This window comes from Littorina saxatilis, linkage group LG1 (genome assembly GCF_037325665.1).
Source record: "Littorina saxatilis isolate snail1 linkage group LG1, US_GU_Lsax_2.0, whole genome shotgun sequence".
In the NCBI taxonomy this organism is placed as follows: Eukaryota; Metazoa; Mollusca; class Gastropoda; order Littorinimorpha; family Littorinidae; genus Littorina; species Littorina saxatilis.
Window position 1 is genome coordinate 47,096,562 of NC_090245.1, and position 26,601 is coordinate 47,123,162.

Genomic DNA, 26,601 nt, shown 5'->3' on the forward strand with positions numbered 1-26,601 from the left:
AGCCCGATCGCTTTGATAGTTTCCGAGAAAAGTCCAACGTTAAGGTGGTGTCTACGGACGGCCGGCCGGACGGCCGGCCGGACGGCCGGCCGGACAGACTAACACTGACCGATTACATAGAGTCACTTTTTCTCAAGTGACTCAAAAATAATAAACATGGAATACAAAGCTGGAATTGTTAACAAATGTAAAAAGATTTTCATGCCATATTGCACAACACATTTTGACACATTTTGTATAAGATCTGGCCAGGTGGGTTTTTTTGCGGAATAAGACCATCCCTCCATTGGGTCACACACCACCACTGGTCAGCCTTGGTCCTCTGTGCACAGCGCCAACTTTTAATGAATCACTTTGGTTTAAACAAGGTTTTATTCAGTTAGACATGGTACAGTCGTAAAACAAGAAATAATAGGAATACGAACTCAAGCGAAAGCCACCCGAGTATTTTAAGAAATCAATCCCTCAAAAAAAATGCCGACTCACCAGAGCAAGCAGTCATGCAAAGTGTTGCTTTTTGGTATGTGTCCAAGTGGCGGGATGGTCTCATCCCATGCAGAAGCCAAGCCAGATCTGATACGGTCAGCCAAGCCGTTTTCGCGAGAGGGACTGTGCCTTGAAACCACACTAGGCTGAACGCATGTTCTGTTCTCTAAATTCTGAATGTTTGCAAAATAGCGTATAGGCTGAGGTGATTGTTTTCACACACTGGCATGAGATTTTACCAGAGCTGAGGAAAGTATGCAAAACTCTATGAATATACCAAAGGCTGGCAACAGCTTCAATTATGTGTGACTTAAGTGGTTTAGCAAAAAACAAAAACCACGACAACAAACAACATGTCGAAAAAGGGAGGGAGGGAGGGATTGAGCGATGTCGTGTTCGCACAGCTCACAGGCCTCCTTTGCAAATGTGTTTGTTAAATCCTGGCTTAATCCTTTGTAATAAAACCTCTTCAAATCCTTGTCAAAAACACCACAGATGCCCCAAACAAACTTCAAAAGCACAAACAAGCGCTCACAGATGAGACGCAGTCTCAGATCAATAGGGCACCATCTCGGTAGTCAGATAACAAAAAGGGAGAGACATATGCCGCAGTAACGAGGTCACTTGAGCGGAACTGGAGAGATTTTCAGTTAATTATTTCTCGTTTCCCCCGCAGCCGGGAAATCGATGTGGACACTGTGAGGAGTTGCGTTACATAAGCCACGGGGAGGAAGGGGAGAGGGGGGGGGGGGGGGTAATGGAGAGGGGGGAAAAGACAGAGAGAAGGGAGACAGGCAGAGAGAGAGGGTGGTGAACAGACGAATAACATTCAACCAAGCAAACAGATTTAAAAAATGACAGGCAAGCAAATAAGCAGACAAACAGACAGACAAGACAGACAAAAGCACAAGACAGACAGACAGACAGACAGACAGACAGAAGCACCAGACAGACAGAAAATCAACACAGTAATGAGGCCACCCAGACTATGGCAGACATCAACAACAAAAACTAACCGTAAAAAAACACTTAAATACAGAAAGTCAACAAGTCAGGTAGAAAAACAGTTCCGCAAAAACTCAGAAAAGCAAATCAAAACTGGCAGATGGGTTCACATTGGACAAAAATGGCAGACGAACAGCAGAAAAAGAAAAAGAAACTGAAGAAAATGCTAGCAAAGCAATCAGCAAGTGTAAATATTTGATGTCGGCCCAAGTAGTAATGTCAATCTAAATCTTGTCTCCGATTAAAAATGGCTTGAAATCATTACTCTCAGGCGACAGACACGTTATTTAATGCTTGCCGTCATTCCATTTTCCGTTACTTTTTCCTGTCCACCCTGCAAATTGTACCAGTCGACCAAAGGAAACAGGAATAAATATTTTTACAAATTGCGGGGCGCGCCCCGTGATTTGTAAACATTTTTACAAATCACGTTTTTGCGCCCGATATTTTCTTGTCATCTCCAAAGTCAAGGGACAAAAACGAAATCCCTTGACTTTTGGGGTAGTGCGACTGTTAATTTTAAGATTTTTTTTTCATTTTTTTTTCATTGCTAGGATGTCCCATCGTTGGGAAATTCCGGTCGCTTCCTCCCAGTGGAAAGCTAGCAGTGACAGAGTCGCACTACCCCAAAGTCAAGGGATCTATTAGTCCCGTTTCGCCGTTATCCCATTTCACCCCCATCCCATTTCGCGACATTTCACTGGCAAAGTATAATTTTACCACCATATCATGTACCATTAGCTCCACATCCCATTTTGGCGCAATTCCGTTTCGGCGTTTGCCCATTTTGCCCCCATCCCATTTTTGCGACATTTCACAGGCCAAGTGTCATTTTACCACCATGTCATGTACCATTAGCTCCACATCCCATTTTGGCGCAATCCCGTTTCGCCGTTTGCCCATTTCGCCCCTATCCCATTTTTGCGACATTTCACAGGCTAAGTGTTATTTTACCACCGTGTCATACCACTAGCGCCACATTCCATTTTGTCGCCATGCCGTTTTGCCGTCATCCCATTTCGCCGCCATCCCTATTTCGCGACATTTTGGATTGTGGCAAAAATGGGATTTCGCGTAAACGGAATGTCTTCCTAGTTGAATAACGCAGTATAGTAGTATAGTGAGGCTTGGCAAGAAGAATGAATCAAAAATGGGATGGCGGCCAATGGGATGGTGTCAAAATGGGATGTCGCGCTATTGTTATGACACGGTAGTAAAATGACGCTTGGCTTGTGAAATGTCGCGACAATGGGATGGGGGCGAAATGGAATGGCGGTGAAACAGCAAGGCGGCCAAATCGGATATGGTGTCAAAATGGAATGTCGCGCTATTGTTGTGACATATTAGTAAAATGACGCTTGGCTTGTGAAATGTCGCGAAAATGGGATGGGGCAAAAAATGGGACTGCGGCAAAATGGGATTGCACCAAAATGGGATGTGGATCTTAAACCGCCCCCACCACTCAGCGTACAGGCTCGAAACAAGAAAAATTATTAATAATAAAAGGCATGCATCACTTTGTGGAATGCGATATTTTTACATTTTTACATTTGTACAAATCGCGGTTTTAGGTTCGACGTTATTTGTAAAATGTTTTTACATTTTTACAAATCACGGGTTAACAACAGTCCTGTCCATTAATACAGTAACTGTTCCGCTCACCATTTCAGATCTGGCCAAGCTTTTACTTAAGATAAGAATATTCTTAACAGACGAAAGCAAGTCAGGTCAATTAAGTCACCTTGAATACAAATGGCATTTCTCGGTTAGGACACCATGTTATAGTATTTTAACCGCAAGCATGTGTATTTTAAGCCAGAGCAGGACCTACGGAGTTTTTGACCGAAAATAATCAACGATTATTTATTCTCCTGGCAGTACCAGCTTTCTGAGTGACATTTGCATCCAGCATTGTATACCCACTTGTCCTCCTGAGTACACAGAGTAAGGTGCTTAAAACAAAAGGGGGGGGGGGGGGGCGAGTCTTTATCCCAAAAGAACGTTGAGTGGGGTTTAGAGCACACGATGAACGAATTTCGAGATCCTGCACAAGAACGGTATTGTTGTTACCGGTACGACCACGAAGCACAACGAAGGGTTAAACATGCTGAACGATAAAAGGAAACAAGTATCTAAATTTAAAAAAATTAAACTTGACAAATCTCAGCCATTTCAACCTATGCCCCATCTCTTGTCCTTACTTTCAACTTCTAAACACACACACACAGTGTTGTTCCCAGTGCGTTTTTGATCTTCAGACGCTTTGACACACAAGATGTCTTCTGACACGATTTCTGTTGTTTGTTTGTTTTTTGCGGCCAGGACAAATTGTCAAATATGTATATTTACAAGCCCGTGCAACTGACCTATTGCCCTCTGTGTCTGTGAACAACACTGCACACACACGCACTCGCTGTCCCCATCTCACCACAAGAAGAAAACAACTTGCGCAAAAACATTTCCGTTTTATCCTGCAATTCCAACGGCATCTGATGTACATCACAAACCCGATGGGGAAGCAATGGCAGTAAACAAAAGTCAAACATCGTTTACCCCCAGTAACAACGCTCGTTGCAGACATTCAGAGGGTCGGGGGATTCAGAATAACAGGAATCGGTAACCATAACAACCAGGATCCCACCGAAAAAGAGAAGTACATGGTCGTAACCATACTAACGGCAACGTAACATCACGAAGCCATAAACCACTCGCTTTAGAAACCCAGTGTCCCCACGCGGTAAGCAAAAGGAGGTGCAGACAGAAAAAAAAGAATGACGAAAAGGAGGGTCGAGAGACGGACTGACAGACGAACAGACAAACAGATGGACTGAATTAGCGCCTGAAAGACCAACGTCAGAGAGAAAGCTGCAATCGGCCATCAAACCCACCGACCAACCTACACCATAGACGGTCCAAATGACTATATAGCAAGTTTTACAACAACAACGTCACCATCTCTGTGTGTCTGTACCAAGTTGAACTAAGTGTGAATGAATGGCCAGACCTGTTTCAATGTGGGGTAATTAAGGTTCGTGTCGTTAAGTAATATCGGTTAATAAGAACACCTGTGAACTTTTCGCACCCATTTCCATCAAAACCAATCAATGCAATTTGTAGTACGTAGTACCAAAAGTACCTTAACAATCTTGGGTGGTGTTGCTTTTTTTATTCATCAAGGCATTACCAATACTGCCTGAAGCAAGAAGCCAACAAAAATGCTGAATCGCGAACCCCGAGGTGATTCTACAGCCAATATCCCAGAAAAGAAAAAGGACTGATAGAAATCAATACTTTGCAGCGAACACCCAGACATTCTATGGCGAGCTTAGCAGGCAACCAAGACTGTTCCGACTTGTGTAATTTGACGCGTTACTTGCAAACTGCACACCTCTCGCAGATTTACGCCACAGACGAGAATATCTCGGAAATGAGGCTCTGCTGATTTGCATAACTGACTTGGCGGTGAGTTTCCGGTACGGCGTCTCCTTCCATTTCATCTTGTGAAGCACTGGTGTTCTTAAACAAGGTATGTAGGCCCAGGGCATAATTATGTGGATATGTCTGCGACTTTGGTGATTGTTGACTAAACCCTCTGGTTGGAGAAACCCCGAGGTCAAAGTTGACTAAACCCTCTGGTTGGAGAAACGCCAAGGTCAAAGTTGACTAAACCCTCTGGTTGGAGAAACCCCGAGGTCAAGGTTGACTTAACCCTCTGGTTGGAGAAACCCCGAGGTCAAAGTTGACTTAACCCTCTGGTTGGAGAAACCCCGAGGTCAAAGTTGACTAAACCCTCTGGTTGGAGAAACCCCAAGGTCAAAGTTGACTAAAATGTAAACAGACCTTACATCCACTTCAAGCTGAACTTCTAAAAGTTCAATGAAGTATAGTGATGGCGCATTGTAAACCAGATAAAATGAAAGTGAACACAATAATTTTGACCACAGTGACTGTTTTCGTAGAAATGGCCACATAATTATGGACTTTCCTGGCTCCTTATAACCACCGTATTGAAGTGATACCGGCCGCCGTACAAAACAATCAACAAACAGCACTGAATACTTCAAAGAATCTTCTAAAAAAAAATGTAATTCCTTGACATCTAAACCTTTTAGTTTTTGAAGAGTTCCTCTGTAAAATGACCTGGCGGGGACACACACAGAACTAGGCCAGTCAAGAACTGCAAATCAAGTCATGGAGAACAATAGAACGAATTGGTAGATGCTCTCTTGGGGAATTGGGGATGCGGCGAACTCTCACATGACAAATGCCACACACAGCTCAAATTCACAGGGTTCTCCCTGGTGGACAGAAGAGGGCACCAGGTTATCGTTCAACCAACGTGGCTGTAAATCACACACGCCGCGAGACTGTATCAAATAAGCATGTATTATTCTAGCTGAAGACTTGTTCCAGAATCAGGACATCAAAAACTAAACATTACCCAGTGTCAAAAATGTCTTACGCAAAGGCTGGAAATATGTCAGATAGACCTAGCAGTTTTTCATACTGACCTTTGCCTATGAACAGGTCAAGGAACACATTACACTGTTGTTGAATCTGACCGATTCTGAGAGCCGAAAGACATAGTACTTACCGAGATGTACTTTTAGGACACATTCCCCCCCCCCCCCCCCCCTGGAAAAAAATAACAACAAAAAACCCCGAGTGCTCAAACACTGCAGAGCAACTTAGTTACATTCCTTCTGTTATTTTTAATTTATCTCTCAGTGTTAGTAAAGTACCAGCACTGTGGAAAACTTCATGCATTGTGCCTGTTCCAAAGAAAAAATCTGTACAGATCATGAACGACCTGAGGCCTGTAGCACTGACTTCTGTGTGCATGAAAGTTTTTGAAAGAATTGTCCTGTTTAGGCTTAGTGACTTTGTGAAAGATTTTATTGACCCATGTCAGTTTGCTCATAGAAGAAACAGGAATGTTGATGATGCAGTGTTGTATGTTCTTAATAAGATGTATTCTCATTTAGACAAGCCGGGTTCTTACATTCGTTTCATTTTTTTGACTTCTCCAGTGCTTTTAATACCATTCAGCCACATTTAATGGCAGACAAGCTTTGTAAGATGAATGTTCCAGCTTCCACCATTCTCTGGATCATGGACTATTTGACGAAGAGGCCTCAGTTTGTGAAAATGGGAGATAACCTAGTGTCTGACACTGTGTGCACGAACACAGGCGCCCCACAGGGCACAGTTCTCTCTCCTTTTCTTTTTTCTCTGTATACAGCTGATTTTAGTACTTCTGGCGACTCATGCCCCATGGCAAAGTTTGCCGATGACACTGGACTGGTTGGACTAATGACGGACGATGACGACTCTGACTACAGGCGGGAGGTAGATAAGTTTGTTTGTTATTTGTTGCTTAACGTCCAGCCAACTACGCAGAGCCATATCAGGACGAGGAAGGGGGGGATGAAGGGGGCCACTTGTCAAGCGATTCCTGTTTACAAATGCACTAACCCATTACTTGTGTCCCAGCAGGCTTTAGTAAAACTAAATTAATACCTACTGGAAGATTACCAGTTTCCAGTATGTTAAAATAGGCTTAACCTATCTACTGCTGGACTTACATCAGAACACTAACAGATTAAACTATACATGAATCGCGAGACAAGCGGCAAGAGAAGAGATTTTTGGAAAAAATACAGGTGAATGAGCAAGAAGGCAGAAAAAGGAAAAGAATTCATGAAGAAAAAGAGAGCATGACAGGAAAGAGGAACCAAAAATCTACCTAACAGCAAACTAGAAAGCTCCTGCGGTTCCAAAAACAGGAGGGGCTTTTAATTTCATAACCGCAGTGCCCCACTGCGGGAAGGTAGATAAGTTTGTTGGTTGGTGTGATGATAATTATTTAGAACTTAATGTAGGCAAGACTAAGGAAATGATTATGGACAATAGGAGGAAGGAACATGTACATGGGGATATAGTGATTAAGGGGGAGGTTGTAGAGAAAGTAGAGCAGTATAAGTATTTGGTAATAATCATAGATAATAAGTTGACATGGAAGCCCAATATTGATGCTATTGTGAAGAAGCTCCACTCCCGCCTGTACTTTTTGAGAAAACTCAGATCTTTTAATGTTAGACAAGAGATTCTCCAGATGTTTTATACTTCAACCTGCAATAGTGTGCTGTACTTTGGATCCGTGTGTTGGAGTGGCAGCATCAGCAAGCAGGACAGGGATAGATTAGAGAAGTTCATTAAGAAAGCAGGTGGGGTAGTTGACCGATGACACGCATCCACTCAGACCTGAACTTGACAGCAGACGGATAGACAGAAGCTTAAGATTTAGACAGCCATACACAAGAACCACACGCTACAGAAACTCATTCATTCCATCTGCAATTCACATCTTCAACTCTCAGGTGGGGCGCTAGGTGCTGGTGCTGTCGCTCTGACAACGGCATAATCTTTACATCCTTTTATCAGTTGTTTTTCTCTGTTGTTAGTTATATTGACTTATAGGATACAAATGTGAGAAGATAATGTGGTTAAAGTGTGATAAGGTGATAATGTGATATAATTTTTAAACAGGCAATGCATTGCTTCTATTTGTAGGCTTATTTTAGTAAGTGTGTGGGTACAATGTTTGCGTGTAACGATATGATGTGAATATGCGATGTGAATGTTACTACATGCACGGTTGATTGATTGATTAATTGATTGATTTTACAGACACACAGTCAAGCTTGTAATTTCTCTTTTAGAGATGAATAAAGATTATTGTATTGTAACCCACCAACATCCGAACAAGATCACGCATACACTATGAACCCGCTTCCTTCTCAGTTCTCCCAACAGTAAAGAACATGTCTGTTACGTGTAAATGAAGGTCATTTTTGAACTGTTCATAATTTTCGTCGGGGAATCATGAAACGCTCGTGCCTTTTTGCGGTTTGCTGTCTACTGTAACAGTTTGCTTCTTCAAACAGCGTAGATCACGCTGGCCCTTTTTGTGTGGAGTTAGTTGTTGCTTTTTGGGTCCAGCGGACCATATAGGCCAAATCAGGACCCCTTTTTGTGTGGAGAGTGTTTGGCATTACAAGTTAAAGCTTGAGGCACCATCGATACATTTTCTGGACAGGCAGGTCCTATCCACATACTAAAATCTACTTCAAATACCCCGAGTGAATCCCAAGCGCAGGGCAAGGGAAACGTAATAATGCCGAGACAGCCCACCACCAAATCTTTTGAGGAAATTCCATCAAGCGCACATAATCCAATCCTCTAGGTTGCCCCTGGCAGTCTAGAGACAGAGTCTGCTTTCTGCCTTTGTGCCTTCACAAAATTGGGTTCCGTTTCGTATCCTCGCTTCCCCCCCCCCCTCCCCCACCACCCGACCCCCTCAAAAATGAAAAAAAGAAAAAAAGAATTCGCAGCACAAATCTCGCTGACAAATGTAAGCATGACGTCGCGAGTGCAGAAAGCACCATCTAGAGAATACGGAGATTTAAGAAACGAAACGTTGGGACGTTTCGTTTTGAAGTTGTGGTAAACGTCATTATTTCGGGGGTCTCTCGCTGGAAAGGTGAAGGTCAACTGAAACGGAACGTGGAACGTCAAAACGCAGTCACGTTTTCCACCCCCAAAAAACGAACAATATTTCGTCAACTTTTGTGAGTATTTTTGCACACTAACAGTTTTATTTGTTGGCCATTTTATGCATTGCTAGATTCATCAACCCTTTCACAGTCTTTCAGCGCTGAGAATGTGTTCATTGGAGGTAGACAACTGTTGTGAACTGAAATATTTTGAAGGGTGCTGATCCTGGTACATTTATCCAACTTCATGGTGAGAAAGCAAATGGCGAAGCAGAAGTAGGTCATCGCATCGAATTTTTATTCTGGCTTCGTATGTGATCAGGTGCATGAATTGAAAAATGTGAAGCTCTTGTGCGTGCAATGCGAGTATGTCAATCCTTTATTGACTCGTGGAGTTGAAATTATGCCATGCCCAGCACGGTCAGCGGATCATATCCTGCCATGCCCGGCCTTTCATTCCGAAACGAAACGTGAATACATCTAAATCTTGTCTGCGGCCTATGCCGTCTCGTTACACGTTCCGTTTCGCGGGGTGACTCATTCACCAAACGAAACGAGCTGCAAAACGAAACGTGCTGTTTCTTAAATCTCGCTATTGTGAGTGTGGTTACGTTTGACTGACCTCGCAAGAGTCCAGACTCAGTGGGAATAATTATGTCTTTCCGGGTTAAATTTAATAGTGCTAGTAGTGCCTTAAAGTTAAATCAACTCTCTCCGTAAAAAGTACACTCTTTGACGTAAAAATAAAATGTACGTAATAAAAACGAATGTCGAAGTCAACATCATTGCTTTTCGTCAGAATTTCTCTGTCAGTCGAAAGTCTGTCAGTCTGTCATCTGACAACATAAGCCGCAAAATAACAAACGGAGATCTCACTGAATATTTCATCACAAAAACACCGTCCAGCTTTGATGCTGCACATAGTCTCCCCCTTTAGAAAGTACAAGAAAAATCATTTTATTTCAGAGATTACACGAAATTGTTACAGATCGAAGTTCATACTTTTCCAGGGTTAATGCGTGTGTCATTATGTTTTCTGCGCTGTCAAGGAGATCAAAGCACTATTCTAACGACAGAAAGTTATCTTCTATTAAAGATTCTCGGACTTCAAAGGCTAAGGTCGTTCCGCAGGCCTGGGTAAAAGAGTATTTTCCTTCGGTGGTGGTGGCGGTGGTTGATAAGAGAAGAAAGAGTTCGGTACGAGTTAAAGCTACGAGTTGAATACCATTCAATAGAAAGAAATTGTACCTGCTGGTTTACGAATAAAAAAATAGTTTACAGTATTTGCGCTCCACAGAACACCAGACGAAAGTTCCCTTAAAGGGATAATACCTGAGTAAAAGGCCTTCAGATCGCTTCCAAAGTAATACCATACTATTCTGCGTTACAAATAATGCTACTGAACTTATGAGGACTGCCTTCACTTAGCAAAAAGGACGTGTTTTAAAAGTTTACTTAATTGTCGTAGAATCAAGGCAAAGAAAAGAGCACTCTTCGCAATGGTTTGTTTGGGTTATTTCAAGACAGTTATTTCCCTTGTTTGTGTACGTGATGCGCGTTACTATAGGGGGCAGCGTCATAAATGCTGCTCTCGTCTTTCCATCAGGCGGAGTTTCTTGACTACTCCTCTCCCCCCCCCTCCTCTCCCCCGGAACGATCAGATATAAACTGCGACAGCTTTGACACAAAGGAAGTTCTTAATGGCAACAACAACAAAAAACAAAAAAACTTAGGACTTTTAATATCAATTTTACTACTACTACACAAAGGAATATCTAAAAGGAATCTTTGCTGTGGTGACTGACTACAAGATGGCATCTGTTTGACCAGAGTTCGTCCCCCTTGGTGCACAGCATTATGGAAATGTTATTCTGTCTAGACAACTACAGTTCCACGACTATCTGCATTATGACACCCTCGCAGAAGACTGGTTTCCGAATCAGGACATCCAACGATCTTTTTGACATTCACGTTTACAGGGCTGTGCCGTTTTCTGCTCGTCAGAAAAATGATCAAAGCAACACACAAAAAAGAGCTGTAGGTTGTTGTGGGTTTTGTTTCGATGCAGTGGCAATTTGCAATGTGGGTGTGTGGGTGTGTGTGAGGGTGTGGGTGTGTGTGAGGGTGTGGGCGTGTGGGGTGCACGCTGGGATTGTAAGTTTTAGCACTGTGCAGCAAAGAAAGACAGCTTACTTACATGGAAAATTAAAGGATTTGTTTGTTTGTTTGCTTAACGCCCAGCCGACCACGAAGGGCCATATCAGGGCGGTGCTGCTTTGACATATAACGTGCGCCACACACAAGACAGAAGTCGCAGCACAGGCTTCATGTCTCACCCAGTCACATTATTCTGACACCGGACCAACCAGTCCTAGCACTAACCCCATAATGCCAGACGCCAGGCGGAGCAGCCACTAGACTGCCAATTTTTAAGTCTTAGGTATGACCCGGCCGGGGTTCGAACCCACGACCTCCCGATCACGGGGCGGACGCCTTACCACTAGGCCAACCGTGCCGGTGGAAAATTAAAGGACAAAACAAAACGAAGGATCAGCACTTGTTGCTTCTTCCCCGCAAGCTATTATTTTATGCACAGACAAATCCACTGCCGTATTGCGGCTGTCCGCCCCCTATCTCTACTCCCAGGCCCCCAGTCACCGACCCCACTCCCTCATTTGTCTCTGTCTTTCCACATAATCCTCTCTCAACAGCTCGCTGGATTTCCCACACGCAAACCTCCAATCCCACGTAAAAGCCATCAACACAATATGCAGAATGAACTGACAACGGAAACCTGAACGCCAACGTCACCACCTTCATTGGCGTTCGATGGGGACTATTCAAATAAAGTCAAAGTGTCCAAATCTTGTGACGTGATCGGACAATTAGCATACCGCATGCGTGTACATGACTGTGAGGTATGCGACTTCGTTTCAAAGATAGGCACTTCCAACCATGTCGCAAAACTATTGCGACAGGGTGAACCCATTAAATCAGCTGTCCGCGACATGTCAGCGTCAAAGCGAGTGCACTAGTTTAGCAGCCATGAAATATCTGGGGTCGCATGGAGTCCTTGGCAGAAGCGTTTTCTTTTTGTTTTTGTTTATTTTTTTCCTTCCTTGCCATTATGTGTGTCATGCACATGTGCGTCTCGAGTACGCTGAGATTCCCCAGCACTCTCTGGTGTTATGTTCGTTTCCTTCTTCTACAGCAATGGACCACGTTCACGTCATTTTACGTTTTCATTTTAACTATAGTAACTGTCCTTGTAGTTCAGACACCATTGCGTGACCCCACGACAAGTATAAAATCACTCTCCCTGAAAATCTGGCGAAAATGTCTCACAGATGTACTTAAGACAAACCAAGCAATGTTTGGTGTATCGAAGAAGTGTGAACTATAGGTATAACATAACTTAATTTAGATCTGCATATTATTATAATTTTGTTTAACATGCATATACATTTTAAATGAATTGATGAACCATTCAGCACATGTTTAGTTGCATTATGTGCGACATATACTTTTTTTTGAAGCTGTCTGTGTTTGTTTTATGTTTAAGAAAAATAGGCAGTGAGTTCCATAGGACCGCACCTGAATAAAGAAGGCTTGATTTGAAAAGGTCAATACGTGGAGTCGGTGTTATGATTTTTAGTCTGTTATAGTTCAAAATAAAATTATCACGTAATGTCTCCGGTGCATATCCTGACATCAGTTTATGCATTATAACACCTTTATTATACATTAATCTTTATTGTAATAGGTTTGTTTGTTTGCTTAACGCCCAGCCGACCACGAAGGGCCATATCAGGGCGGTGCCGGGGTAGTACAATGTATTACCTTACTGGGAGAATGCAAGTTTCCAGTACAAAGGACTTAACATTTCTTACATACTGCTTGACTAAAATCTTTACAAAAATGGACTATATTCTATACAAGAAACACTTAACAAGGGTAAAAAGAGAAACAGAACCCGTTAGTCGCCTCTTACGACATGCTGGGGAGCATCGGGTAAATTCTTCCCCCTTACCCGCGGGGGGAATTTGGGACATGAAGTGTTAATACGCTAAGATTTCAAACGACCATTCCCGTCCTGATTTTCAAGAGAGAAGTGTCTGCAGAGCACCTGCGGTTGCTATCTGCTTACTGCAGGCTGCATAAAGGATATAAATCGATACTAGCTACTTGCAGAGACTTCGTCATCTTCTCGTGGTCGTGATACCATCTGCGGCGTTTACTTTTCTACCTCAACAATCACAACTCCACACACTACTCGTTTGGAGCACCGACACAGAGCGCAAAGCCAGCGATTTACCCGCGGCCTACCGCGAGACGAGATAAGGAACGAGATGTGTCACATCCATCAGCAAACTTCCCGCCAAGTCTCAGGAGACGCGAGCACCAAAGCCAATCTTCAGTGACGTGAATTTCTGGGCTTTAGTTCACCGTCGCTATTTAGGGCAGTGTATTCTGGACACAGATTATATTGGTCTCCTGGCTTCGATTTTATGGATGCAGTAACTAAGAGCTTCAGTTCCACAGAGACTAATTGATTTACGTACGTAAATTATAAATTGACTTACTCCCTACAGTGACTGTGGTATACTACGATCGATCAGGACAAAACTTAACAACTCGAGTGGAGGAGGAGGAGGAAGATGATTATGAGCTATACAGTAATCCCAACGCATTATTAAGGATTCGACAGTCGATACAGTTATCAACAGAAAAGCCGTTCAACCTTCACATTCGCAACAAAAAAAACACAAAAAGAAGTTTTGAAAATTAACTGTCAGTATTCAGGCTGAGGTTTTCTGTACAGAGATTATTAGTCTCATGGCTTCCACTTTTATGGTTTGAGTGCCAAAGCTTCAGGTCCCCTGAGACTGATTCATGGCGGCCTTCGTGAATTTAGGCCAAATAAAAGTATATGTTGGTAAGGGTAACCCGACCGACCCTAGTTTTTCACCGCCGACCCTAAAACTTGTTTTTCCTCTCTCAAACAAAAACTAACTTTTGGCACATTTTGCGAACCATACCGAGACTAAGGGAAGTAACCTCCTTTAAAATCGACTAGATTTAAAAAGAAAAAACAAAGAAAAAAAGAAAGCCGACGTACCGACCCTTTCTTTTTTGGTCACGTTACCCTAAACCAACATATTTTCATTTGGCCTTACCGGAATACCCCCATCCTACAGTGCCTACATAGAGGGTCGCTGAAAACAGAACCAAACTTTGAAGACGAGACAGGGGAACGGAGGACGCTTTTGCACTTCAAGACCTTCGGTGTTTGTATTTTGCCCACATATGTGATTTATCACTTATTTGTTATTTTCATTCAACTTCAACTTTTGCATTTTCTATGGAAATAAAAACTGCCTGGAAAATTGACGGTAGGTTTTCAGACCGAGGTCTACTGTACAGAGAGTATTGATCTGATGGCTTCCATTTTGATGGTTTCAGTACCAAAGAGCTTTAGTTCCGCTGAGACTGATTAATTGACGTCCGTTGTGAGTTTAGTTAGCCCTTGTCACTGAATACAGAGTCGATACATACAGAACTGGGAAAATGAGGCCGTGCTCCTGATGCACTCAAAGAGATAGATATTTATGTTTGTATTTTGCTCTCAAGTCTGTGTTTTATTTACATAATATCCCATAAGTTCCCAGAGTCAACTTTGTGCAGACTCTCCTCGGTGTCCGAACACCCCCGTGTGCACGCATGCGCACGATAAAGAACCCAAGTTCACAGCGAAAGTCTCAGGGTTTGAAAACATTAATACACGCATGCAGGAAAAAAACAAAAAAATGGGTAGCGCCGTAAACTGTATGGCAGCTTGCTTTCCCCAGGGAAAAAGCAGCCCAAATTTCCATGAGGGTAACCTGACAGGACTATATGAATCTTGTCATTATCCTTATCAATTTAAGCTTCTGCATTTACCACAAAAACTTTCTTTTTCTTTCTTTATTTGGTGTTTAACGTCGTTTTCAACCGCGAAGGTTATATCGCGACGGGGAAAGGGGGGGAGATGGATAGAGCCACTTGTCAATTGTTTCTTGTTCACAAAAGCACTAATCAAACATTTGCTCCAGGGGCTTGAAACGTAGTACAATGTATTACCTGACTGGGAGAATGCAAGTTTCCAGTACAAAGGACTTAACATTTCTTACATACTGCTTGACTAAAATCTTTACAAAAATTGTCTATATTCTATACAAGAAACACTTAACAAGGGTAAAAAGAGAAACAGAATCCGTTAGTCGCCTCTTACGACATGCTGGGGAGCATCGGGTAAATTCTTCCCCCTAACCCGCGGGGGGTCCCACAAAAACTAGCCTTGAATTTTCACTTTCGGTATTCAGAACGCGGTTTCCTGTATTGAGTTCAATCTTATGGCATATATTTTGTGTTTTCAGTAGCAAAGAGCTTGAGTTCCACCAAGACTAAGTCATGGCCTTCAGGAATGTCCAACTCTTTTTGATGACTTCATGCGTTATAGAGAGGATCGATGAAAACAGAACCAAATTACTCAAACGGGAGGGGGGGAGGGGGGGAGGGGGGAGGGGGGAGGGGGGGAGGGGGGAGGGAGGGGGGGAGGGGGGAGGGTGTCATCCCATATACCTAAGGCCAAATAAAAATATATGTTGGTTTAGGGTAACCCGACCGAACCTATTTTTTCCCGCAAACCCTAACACTTTTTATTCATTTCTAAAAAAACAACTTTTGGCCCATTTTGCGAACCATTTCGAGACTAAGGGAAGTAACCTCCTTTAAAATCGACTAAATTTAAGAAAGAAAAAAAAAGACGACCTACCGACCCTATCTTGTTTGGTCACGTTACCAACATAATTGATATTTTTATTTGGCCTAATGCTCTCTAAGAGCTTCGGTGTTTGCATTTTGCAACCAAGACTGTTTTGTCAGCATAACATGAATCCAACTTTTGCATTCTCCCTCCCTGGGGACGAGTCCCAAAAATTCCCTTTCGACATCCGAGGATGTGGTATCTTATGCATATATTCTTTTCGTGGCTTCCGTTTTGCGGTTTGAATACCAAATGTCTTGAGCTCCCAAGACGCTAATTCATGTCTTTCTAAGGCGCGCATGCACGCACACACACAGACACACGGACACACAGACATACAGACATACAGACATACACAGACACACACACACACACACACACACGCACGCACGCACGCACACACGCACGCACGACCCCCCCCCCCCCCACACACACACACACTCTTTCTCTTTCTCTCTTTCTCTCTTTCTCTCGAGCTCTTTCTCTCTCTCCCTCTCTCTTTCTCTCTTTCTCTCTCTAAAGGATCAATAGGAACAGATGCAAACAGCGTTAATGGAGGAAATAAAGGGGGAGAATTCAGAGCTCTAATCCCGATGCACACTGCACAAGAGCCCTCGGTGTGGTTGTTGTTCTTCTTTATTTGGTGTTTAACGTCGTTTTCAACCATTCAAGGTTATATCGCGACGGGGAAAGGGGGGGAGATGGGATAGGGGAAAGGGGGGATATGGGATAGAGCCACTTGTTAATTGTTTCTTGTTCACAAAAGCACTAATCAAAAAATTGCTCCAGGGGCTTGCAACGTAGTACAATATATGACCTTGCTGGGAGAATGCAAGTTTCCAGTACAAATGACTTAACATTTCTTACATACTGCTTGACTAAAATCTTTACAAACATTGACTATATTCTATACAAGAAACACTTAACAAGCGTAAAAGGAGAAACAGAACCGTTAGTCGCCTCTTATGACATGCTGGGTAGCATCGGGTAAATTCTTTCTCGTCCCAACCAATATGGGACTCCCCCTAACCCGCGGGGGGTGTTGTTCTGTGTCAATACGGACAGTATAGCAGTTCCATCTTTTATATTTGCCACAGAAACTAGACACGAACATTAACTTTCGGTATTCAGGTCAAGGATGTGTGCACAGAAATCGGTCTTATGGCTTACTTTGTTTATGGGTTACCAAAACTTTCAAGGTTTATTCCAACTCAAGTTTTCAAGCTTCTTTTCATTTTATTCAGTACCAAAGAAATCCAGTTCCACTGTGACTAATGTATGGAATACTTCAGGATCGACAACCAGTTGCTCTACAACTGTAATGGAAGAGGAGGGTCATGTGGGAATCCAAGCTTTATCCTTGCCCTGATGCAAAGGCACGAAGGTCTGTGTTTCATCAACACACAATCAATAGACGAATTCCGAAAATAACTCGGTCGGGTTTGTATTGGTTGTGAAAGAGCGAATACCCTTGCTTTTACCTGGAAAAAACCTTGGAGGGGCCAATCACTAGCGAGGGGTGTGTCGGAAACACGTGGACAGGAGCACGTGTGACTTTATTTGTCAGAGGAAAAGCAAGGGTATTCACTCTTTCAAAACCCATACAAACCCGACGGAGTTATTTCCAAAAATCGTCTATTCAAACTACTACATTCGCAGCAGAGTCTAGTTGCAAAATTCACTTTGGATATAAAGGCCGAGGTTTTCTGTATGGACGTGGTATTCATCCCCTCCAATTTTATTGTACTAGTGCCGAACAGCTTCAGTTTCTTCTGCACTAATGCTTTGATTTCACCAATTCACACACTACCCCCCCCCCCCCTCCCCTCCTCCGAATGTACATGAGATCAATAATGCCAGAATTAAACTAGGCAACTACAGGCCCGGACAGGGAATTTGTTTGTTTGCTTAACGCCCATCCGACCACGAAGGGCCATATCAGGGCGGTGCTGCTTTGACATATAACGTGCGCCACACACAAGACAGAAGTCGCAGCACAGGCTTCATGTCTCACCCAGTCACATTATTCTGACACCGGACCAACCAGTCCTAGCACTAACTCCATAATGCCAGACGCCAGGCGGAGCAGCCACTAGATTGCCAATTTTAAAGTCTTAGGTATGACCCGGCCGGGGTTCGAACCCACGACCTCCCGATCACGGGGCGGACGCCTTACCACTAGGCCAACCGTGCCGGTCCGGACAGGGAATTCAGGACTATGAACAAAGCTGTAATCTTTGTGAATAACGGAGTAGGCGTTAATGACCTCGGACTTTCGTCAATATTAACAGTTGAGCAGGTCACGTTTGCGTTTTGTCAAAATCTTATCGGTTCACATAATCTAGTCCTGGAAATTTACCTTCGGTATTCCAGCCAAGGTTTTTATTATATTTTATGTTTTTAAATTTCGTATTCTTATCATTATGTAACGTACGGAGATACTTTTTGTCGCTTCATTTTATGGTTGAAGGTCAAACAGCTTAAAGTTCCAACGACGCAAATTCATAAATCCCTGTACCATCCCTCCCTCTCCCTCTCCCTCTTTTCAGCACTGAAACTTCACAGGATCAATACAAACAGAATTAAACAACGCAAATGGAGGCTTAAACAGGGAAGGATTCTAAGCTATGTAGTGTAATCCTGTTGTACACTAAGAGAACTATCTGTATTCGCGTATTTGAATTCAGATTTGCGTCAATACGTCTTTCAGTTGAGCAGATCCACCATTTACATTTGCCACATAAGCTAGTACCGGTTACCATGGTATCCGCCTCGGAGCCCCAACTTAAGACTTCACACTTTTTGAAGACGTTGCTTTTTTAGACTTTGTGTGTTTGTTTGTTTGCTTAACGCCCAGCCGAACACTAAGGGCCATATCAGGGCGGTGCTGCTTTGACATATAACGTGCGCCACACACAGGACAGAAGTCGCAGCACAGGCTTCATGTCTCACCCAGTCACATTATTCTGACACCGGACCAACCAGTCCTAGCACTAACCCCATAATGCCAGACGCCAGGCAGAGCAGCCACTAGATTGCCAATTTTAAAGTCTTAGGTATGATCCGGCCGGGGTTCGAACCCACGACCTCCCGATCACGGGGCGGACGCCTTACCACTAGGCCAACCGTGCCAGTATAGACTTTCAGTTAATACCCTAAAAGATCTACCTCCATTTGAAACAATCTGTCCTGTTTAAGATCTGATTTTCTTGGATTTTGGAGGTCATAAAAGAGAGGTTCCACTGTGCGGAGAGAAGAAAACAAAGGGCAATTACCCTGACAGAAAGCTCTCCCAAAACGACTTCAAACATATGCCCTTTTCAGAACTTGATAATCCCGAGTATGCCTGTAAAAATTTCCTCCGACTGCACAATGATTATGCGTTGAAAATATGACCATGAGAGAATATAATTAATATTACACAAACAGTGCCGAATCCCTGCTCCGACAGATAATTCTAAGTTTATGCATGACACCATTGAAGCATTTACAGTATCTTACAAAGCTAGTTTCTTCCGTGCAGGGCTTTTTCAAAGCTTTAATTTTAGGCGTTGGCTTTGGACTGATTCAAACAATAACGTCGGGTGGCGGCTGGTTTTCGCTCGGTGAGCACAGCTGGGACTTTGCTATTTTCAAAGGTATCTATATAGTGAAAAAGCTTGTTTACATATGGCAATCCGAATGGTGCAAAAGTCCCTTTTAGCTCTTGATGTCTAAATAACACATTATTTAGCTAAATAACGCGTTATTTAGCTAAACAATGCTTTATTTAGCTATATCATGCATTATTTAGCTAAATAATGCATTGTTTAAATTAAACAATGCATTATTTACAGATACAGAAAAAAGAGAGCCCAGAGCACTAAATAATGCATTGTTTAGCATAAATAAGAGATTGTGTTTGTAAATAACTCATTATTTATAAATAATTACGCGTTTTCTCTAAACAATATATTATATGTAAATAAAGTGTTATTTAAATAAATAAAATATTATTTAGATAAATAAAATATTATTTATCTAAATAAAATATTATTTAGATAAATAAAATATTATATGTAAATAAAATATTATTTATCTAAATAAAATATTATTTATCTAAATAAAATATTATTTATCTAAATAAAATATTATTTAGATAAATAATTTATTATTTAGATAAATAATTTATTATTTAGATAAATAATTTATTATTTACTGTTTTTGCCTTGAAATAGTATTATTACACTAAATAATGCTTTATATAGCTATATAATAGGTTTCCGCTATATAATTCATGATTTGGTAAATAATACATTATATACCGTAAATAAAATATTATATACCGTAAACAATTCATTGTTTAGCGCATCGCGAAGCCGTTTTTTCTCTTGTTGTTTTTTTCCACGTGTTTCCGTGGATCCACGAGAGCTCTGTTGATTCTCAAACTGACCAATCAGACAACTAGCATCTGTACACTAATTAAAGTCCCATTGTTGAGTGTGACGAAAACTCGTGGTGACGATTTTAAAACATGTTGGGTCACGCATGGTCCAATCTTACATGGTCCAATCTTACATGGTCCAACCTTACATGGTCCAACCTTACATGGTCCAATCTTACATGGTCCAATCTTACATGGTCCAACCTTACATGGTTCAACCTTACATGGTCCAATCTTACATGGTCCAATCTTGCATGGTCCAATCTTACATGGTCCAACCTTGCATGGTCCAACCTTGCATGGTCCAATCTTACATGGTCCAATCTTACATGGTCCAACCTTACATGGTCCAACCTTACATGGTCCAACCTTACATGGTCCAACCTTACATGGTCCAACCTTACATGGTCCAACCTTACATGGTCCAATCTTGCATGGTCCAATCTTACATGGTCCAACCTTGCATGGACCTTGCATGGTCCAATCTTACATGGTCCAACCTTACATGGTCCAATCTTACATGGTCCAACCTTACATGGTCCAACCTTACATGGTCCAATCTTACATGGTCCAACCTTACATGGTCCAATCTTACATGGTCCAACCTTACATGGTCCAACCTTACATGGTCCAACCTTACATGGTCCAATCTTACATGGTCCAACCTTACATGGTCCAATCTTGCATGGTCCAATCTTGCATGGTCCAATCTTGCATGGTCCAATCTTGCATGGTCCAATCTTACATGGTCCAACCTTACATGGTCCAATCTTACATGGTCCAATCTTGCATGGTCCAATCTTACATGGTCCAACCTTGCATGGTCCAACCTTGCATGGTCCAACCTTGCATGGTCCAACCTTACATGGTCCAACCTTACATGGTCCAATCTTACATGGTCCAACCTTACATGGTCCAACCTTACATGGTCCAACCTTACATGGTCCAATCTTACATGGTCCAACCTTACATGGTCCAACCTTACATGGTTCAACCTTACATGGTCCAATCTTACATGGTCCAATCTTGCATGGACCAATCTTGCATGGTCCAACCTTGCATGGTCCAATCTTACATGGTCCAATCTTACATGGTCCAACCTTACATGGTCCAACCTTGCATGGTCCAATCTTACATGGTCCAACCTTGCATGGTCCAATCTTACATGGTCCAACCTTACATGGTCCAATCTTGCATGGTCCAACCTTACATGGTCCAATCTTACATGGTCCAACCTTACATGGTCCAATCTTACATGGTCCATATATATTATTGGACCATGTAAGATTGGACCATGCAAGGTTGGACCATGTAAGGTTGGACCATGTAAGGTTGGACCATGTAAGGTTGGACCATGTAAGGTTGGACCATGTAAGGTTGGACCATGTAAGATTGGACCATGCAAGATTGGACCATGCAAGATTGGACCATGCAAGATTGGACCATGCAAGATTGGACCATGTAAGGTTGGACCATGTAAGGTTGGACCATGTAAGGTTGGACCATGTAAGATTGGACCATGCAAGGTTGGACCATGCAAGGTTGGACCATGTAAGATTGGACCATGCAAGATTGGACCATGTAAGATTGGACCATGTAAGGTTGAACCATGTAAGGTTGGACCATGTAAGATTGGACCATGTAAGATTGGACCATGTAAGGTTGGACCATGTAAGGTTGGACCATGTAAGATTGGACCATGTAAGGTTGGACCATGTAAGGTTGGACCATGTAAGGTTGGACCATGCAAGGTTGGACCATGTAAGATTGGACCATGCAAGATTGGACCATGCAAGATTGGACCATGTAAGATTGGACCATGTAAGGTTGGACCATGTAAGGTTGGACCATGTAAGATTGGACCATGCAAGGTTGGACCATGTAAGGTTGGACCATGTAAGATTGGACCATGTAAGGTTGGACCATGTAAGGTTGGACCATGTAAGGTTGGACCATGTAAGATTGGACCATGTAAGATTGGACCATGCGTGACCCAACATGTTTTAAAATCGTCACCACGAGTTTTCGTCACACTCAACAATGGGACTTTAATTAGTGTACAGATGCTAGTTGTCTGATTGGTCAGTTTGAGAATCAACAGAGCTCTCGTGGATCCACGGAAACACGTGGAAAAAAACAACAAGAGAAAAAACGGCTTCGCGATGCGCTAAACAATGAATTGTTTACGGTATATAATATTTTATTTACGGTATATAATGTATTATTTACCAAATCATGAATTATATAGCGGAAACCTATTATATAGCTATATAAAGCATTATTTAGTGTAATAATACTATTTCAAGGCAAAAACAGTAAATAATAAATTATTTATCTAAATAATAAATTATTTATCTAAATAATAAATTATTTATCTAAATAATAAATTATTTATCTAAATAATATTTTATTTAGATAAATAATATTTTATTTAGATAAATAATATTTTATTTACATATAATATTTTATTTATCTAAATAATATTTTATTTAGATAAATAATATTTTATTTATCTAAATAATATTTTATTTATTTAAATAACACTTTATTTACATATAATATATTGTTTAGAGAAAACGCGTAATTATTTATAAATAATGAGTTATTTACAAACACAATCTCTTATTTATGCTAAACAATGCATTATTTAGTGCTCTGGGCTCTCTTTTTTCTGTATCTGTAAATAATGCATTGTTTAATTTAAACAATGCATTATTTAGCTAAATAATGCATGATATAGCTAAATAAAGCATTGTTTAGCTAAATAACGCGTTATTTAGCTAAATAATGTGTTATTTAGACATCAAGAGCTAAAAGGGACTTTTGCACCATTCGGATTGCCATATTTACAAGAGTTGCATATGGCATGAATATAGGTCCATTACAATGAATCCTATGCATGGGATCAGCAGAATGAATGAGGCTTGTCCTGTGCAAAAAATACTGCGCCTATGAGAAGATTTTATTCAAAACAGAGAATGTTTGAAAAGGTTAGAAATGTTTCTTTGCTACGACTGATAATGTTTAGCCATATTGAAAGAAGACATTAATTCAGAGCACGATGTTCATCGCCATGTATGGTTGCTGCAAAACTAAACAAACTTTACCAAAAAACACGCCCGGATCATGTCGATATATTTATCTATGTCTCCAGTTTTAATGACAACCCAATCCACCCACACCTCCACACCGGCAGATTGTAATGTTTGAACAGGTATCCTATTTCCCAGCCACTTGTACGATCGCGGTCGTTATTTGGAATAGACCCGCCATCTTGTAAGAGAAGTTCACCTTCACCCTAAGTTGAAGTACGAATTCATGCTGTGCACCCATCAAGGTTCAACCGGTGCGAGCGATATTCAAAGTGAACAAATAGTTTAACTGATGAAATCCTTTAAAGGTTTTAATCCAAAAGCTTTAAAATATTCTGGATTCTAACCGTTTTGACCAAGAAGATGAAGTACAGTGTTGTTATTAATAGTGAACATCTGTCTGCTTGCCTGCCTGCCTGCCTCCCTGTCGGTCGGTCCGTCGGCCCCTCTCTCTCTGTCTGTCTGTCTGTGTGTGTGTGTGTGTCTCTCTCTCAATATTTAATAGTGCACTCCTTTACCCCAAATAGAAATAGACAGGCCAAATTACCTACCCTACATTGCCAAGATGGATGGCCAGCCACTAATAGAGCAATCAGATCGACCCAAAGCGAAATTTCGCGTGCAATATGGCAGCCATACACGAACACACGAACACAGAGTGGCCGGGCTAGTCAAGACCGATTCCAGAAACTGTGTGACAGAGAAAAGCAATGCAAGGCAGGTCCCTTGTCAAACGAACGGAGCGCAAGAGAGAGAGGGAAAGAGACAGAGTGTGAATATCGATTGTGATGGAGCCGAGAGTGTGAGGGACCACGAGACTGTTGGCTGGAGGACAGTACTGTTCTGTCATTACCAGGTGCTTCGCGGACCCTCCGGTCTAGTCTGTCCCCCCCCCCCCTTCCATTCACTACTCCCTCCCCTATCGCCATGCGCCCCCCCTCTCCCCTCTTCCCCAAGAATGCCATTCTCAAAGCACAACCAAAATAGAGGACAGCATCCCGAGGGGATTTCCGCGGACACAACTTACGAATTCCGCTGGAGTAATCTGTTTTTCCGCGTCCCATTTCATCACAGTATCTATAACTTGACTGAATGATATGGAGAGAAGTGAAGATGGAACAGAACACTGGAGGCTTGAGAGTTAAATTGTGCTGACTGAAAACTTCTTGTTCGCCAATGCTAATCTTGGAGTCCAGCTCTGGTAATGAAGCTGGTGGTACTGAAAACTCTTGATAACTAATAGTAATTTTGAGCTTCAATGCATTTGGGCGTCACTTGGATCACTTAGAACATATCTCCTTTTTCGCTAGACGTAGGACCCCCCCACCCCACCCCACCCACCCACCCACCCCCCCCCCCTTCCAAACTACACATCAAATTTAAGCTCAAACACCAATGATCTTATTGTGGACAGAAAGACAAACAAACAGACAAACAAACAGACAAACAAACAGACAAACAAACAGACAAACAAACAGACAAACAAACAGACAAACAAACAGACAGAATGAATCCTATACACCCCCATTTAAAGGTGGGTTTAACAACAGGAAAGAACGGAGAAAAAGAAAAGAAAATGTCTTGGATACACTGGAAACATACCAGTTGGCAATTCTAGAACGGCCAGAAGGTCAGAGCAAGAAAAAAAACTGAAAAGAAAGAAAAAGAGAGAAGGCGAAGGTCAATGCAAAGTCTCAGGGGGAAAAATGAGGTACAGGGATAATATTAAAAAAATATTAAAAAAATTAAAGAAGGTTTGGGCTACTCTGAAATTCAATCTCTTGTTCGTGTTTTCCGGGTCATGATTTTCTCATGTGGCTACTATTTGTTTTCTGTCTTCGTGTAATATAACCTTCAGTTCCTTGTGGCAATTTGAAACAAAATCTGAGCAAACTTCAGACTCATTTTGTTCATAATTATCGACTCCCCCGCCGTCTCTTTGGATAAATATGTTTTGCAGCTTGAAAGCAAGTTGTCCGAGATTAAAGCATTTGAGAGAATGAGCATTGGTCTTTGGTCGTTTTAACAGTCGATGGACTTTTACGTGCGTACGCGCGCGTGCTTGCGTGGGTGCTTGCGGGTATGTGTGTGTGTGTATGCGTGTGCTTGTGTGTGTGTGTGGGGGGGTGCGCGTGTGTGAGTGCGTGCGTGTGTGTTTGTGTTAATGTGCATGCGCGCGTGTGAGAGTGCGTGCGTGTGCGCGATCTTTTCCAGTTTCTGGTGGCATTTTCAGAATCAAACAATCAATATCAATCAATCAATATGAAGCTTATATAGCGCGTATTCCGTGGGTACAGTTCTAAGCGCTTGTCGAAGAGTTGTCAACACAGGACTAACAAAGAAACTAACATCTTCAGACGGACACGAACCCTATCACACACTAGCAAACCCTGGTAAACAAACAACTGTTTAACAACAATGTACACATCAATAGCTAGGTGTTTCAAAGATTCCCTGTCTAATGTCTTCCAACCACGGCATCGGGAGAGGTCACAGCCTGGGAAATAAACAGAAAAAAATCTAGTAGCATGTGAATGCTTCTTATTCTCCCCCCCCCCCCCTCTCTCTCTCTCCCTCTCCCCCTCTCTCTTTCCCTCTCCCCCTCTCTCTTTCCCTCTCCCCCTCTCTCTCTCCTTCTCCCTCTCCCTCTCTCCCTCTCGGTGTCACAAGTTGTACTGTGTCACCTCGACATGAGTTGATCTCAATCTTTTCTAAACATCTTATCTCACAGTAGTGGTTTTATCGCTCCATCTGTTCAACTTTTATTTTGTGTCACCTTCACCCTTGGCCATGACATACTTGCGCAAAGAAATAAACGCAGGTAAACACAGACAGGGAAAGGCAGAATGAACACCCTCCCCTTGCACAGCCACAACTGACAAAGTTGACCTCTCTCTCTCTCTCTCTGTGTGTGTGTGTGTGTGTGTCTGTATCTCTCTCTCTCTCTCTCTCTCTCTCTCTCTCGATCTCTCTCTCTCTCTCTCTCTCTCTCTCTCTCTCTCTCTCAATCTATAAGACCTCTCCCCTTTTAAGTACTTGCTATATCCGACTTTCATCACCTCTGTAAAGTTATTCCCTTTTGAAGTCTCCCTCTGTTCTAAAACCTGCATTTCTCAGATCTGTGTGGAGGTCTTAAAAGGGGGTTCCACTGTGTCGATTGCGTGTGTGCCACGTCGTGGCATGCACCAACTAATGCAGACTTCACACGAGTTCACTTGGTGAGTGTGTTCGCAA

At 42.2% G+C, this 26,601-nt stretch overlaps 1 protein-coding gene across 2 annotated transcripts in view; it reads right to left on the bottom strand.

Annotated features, from left to right (window-relative positions):
- LOC138971607 (synaptic vesicle membrane protein VAT-1 homolog-like) overlaps positions 1–26,601 on the bottom strand; it is a 64,797-nt gene that overhangs the window by 36,537 nt on the left and 1,659 nt on the right. The window lies entirely within an intron of this gene.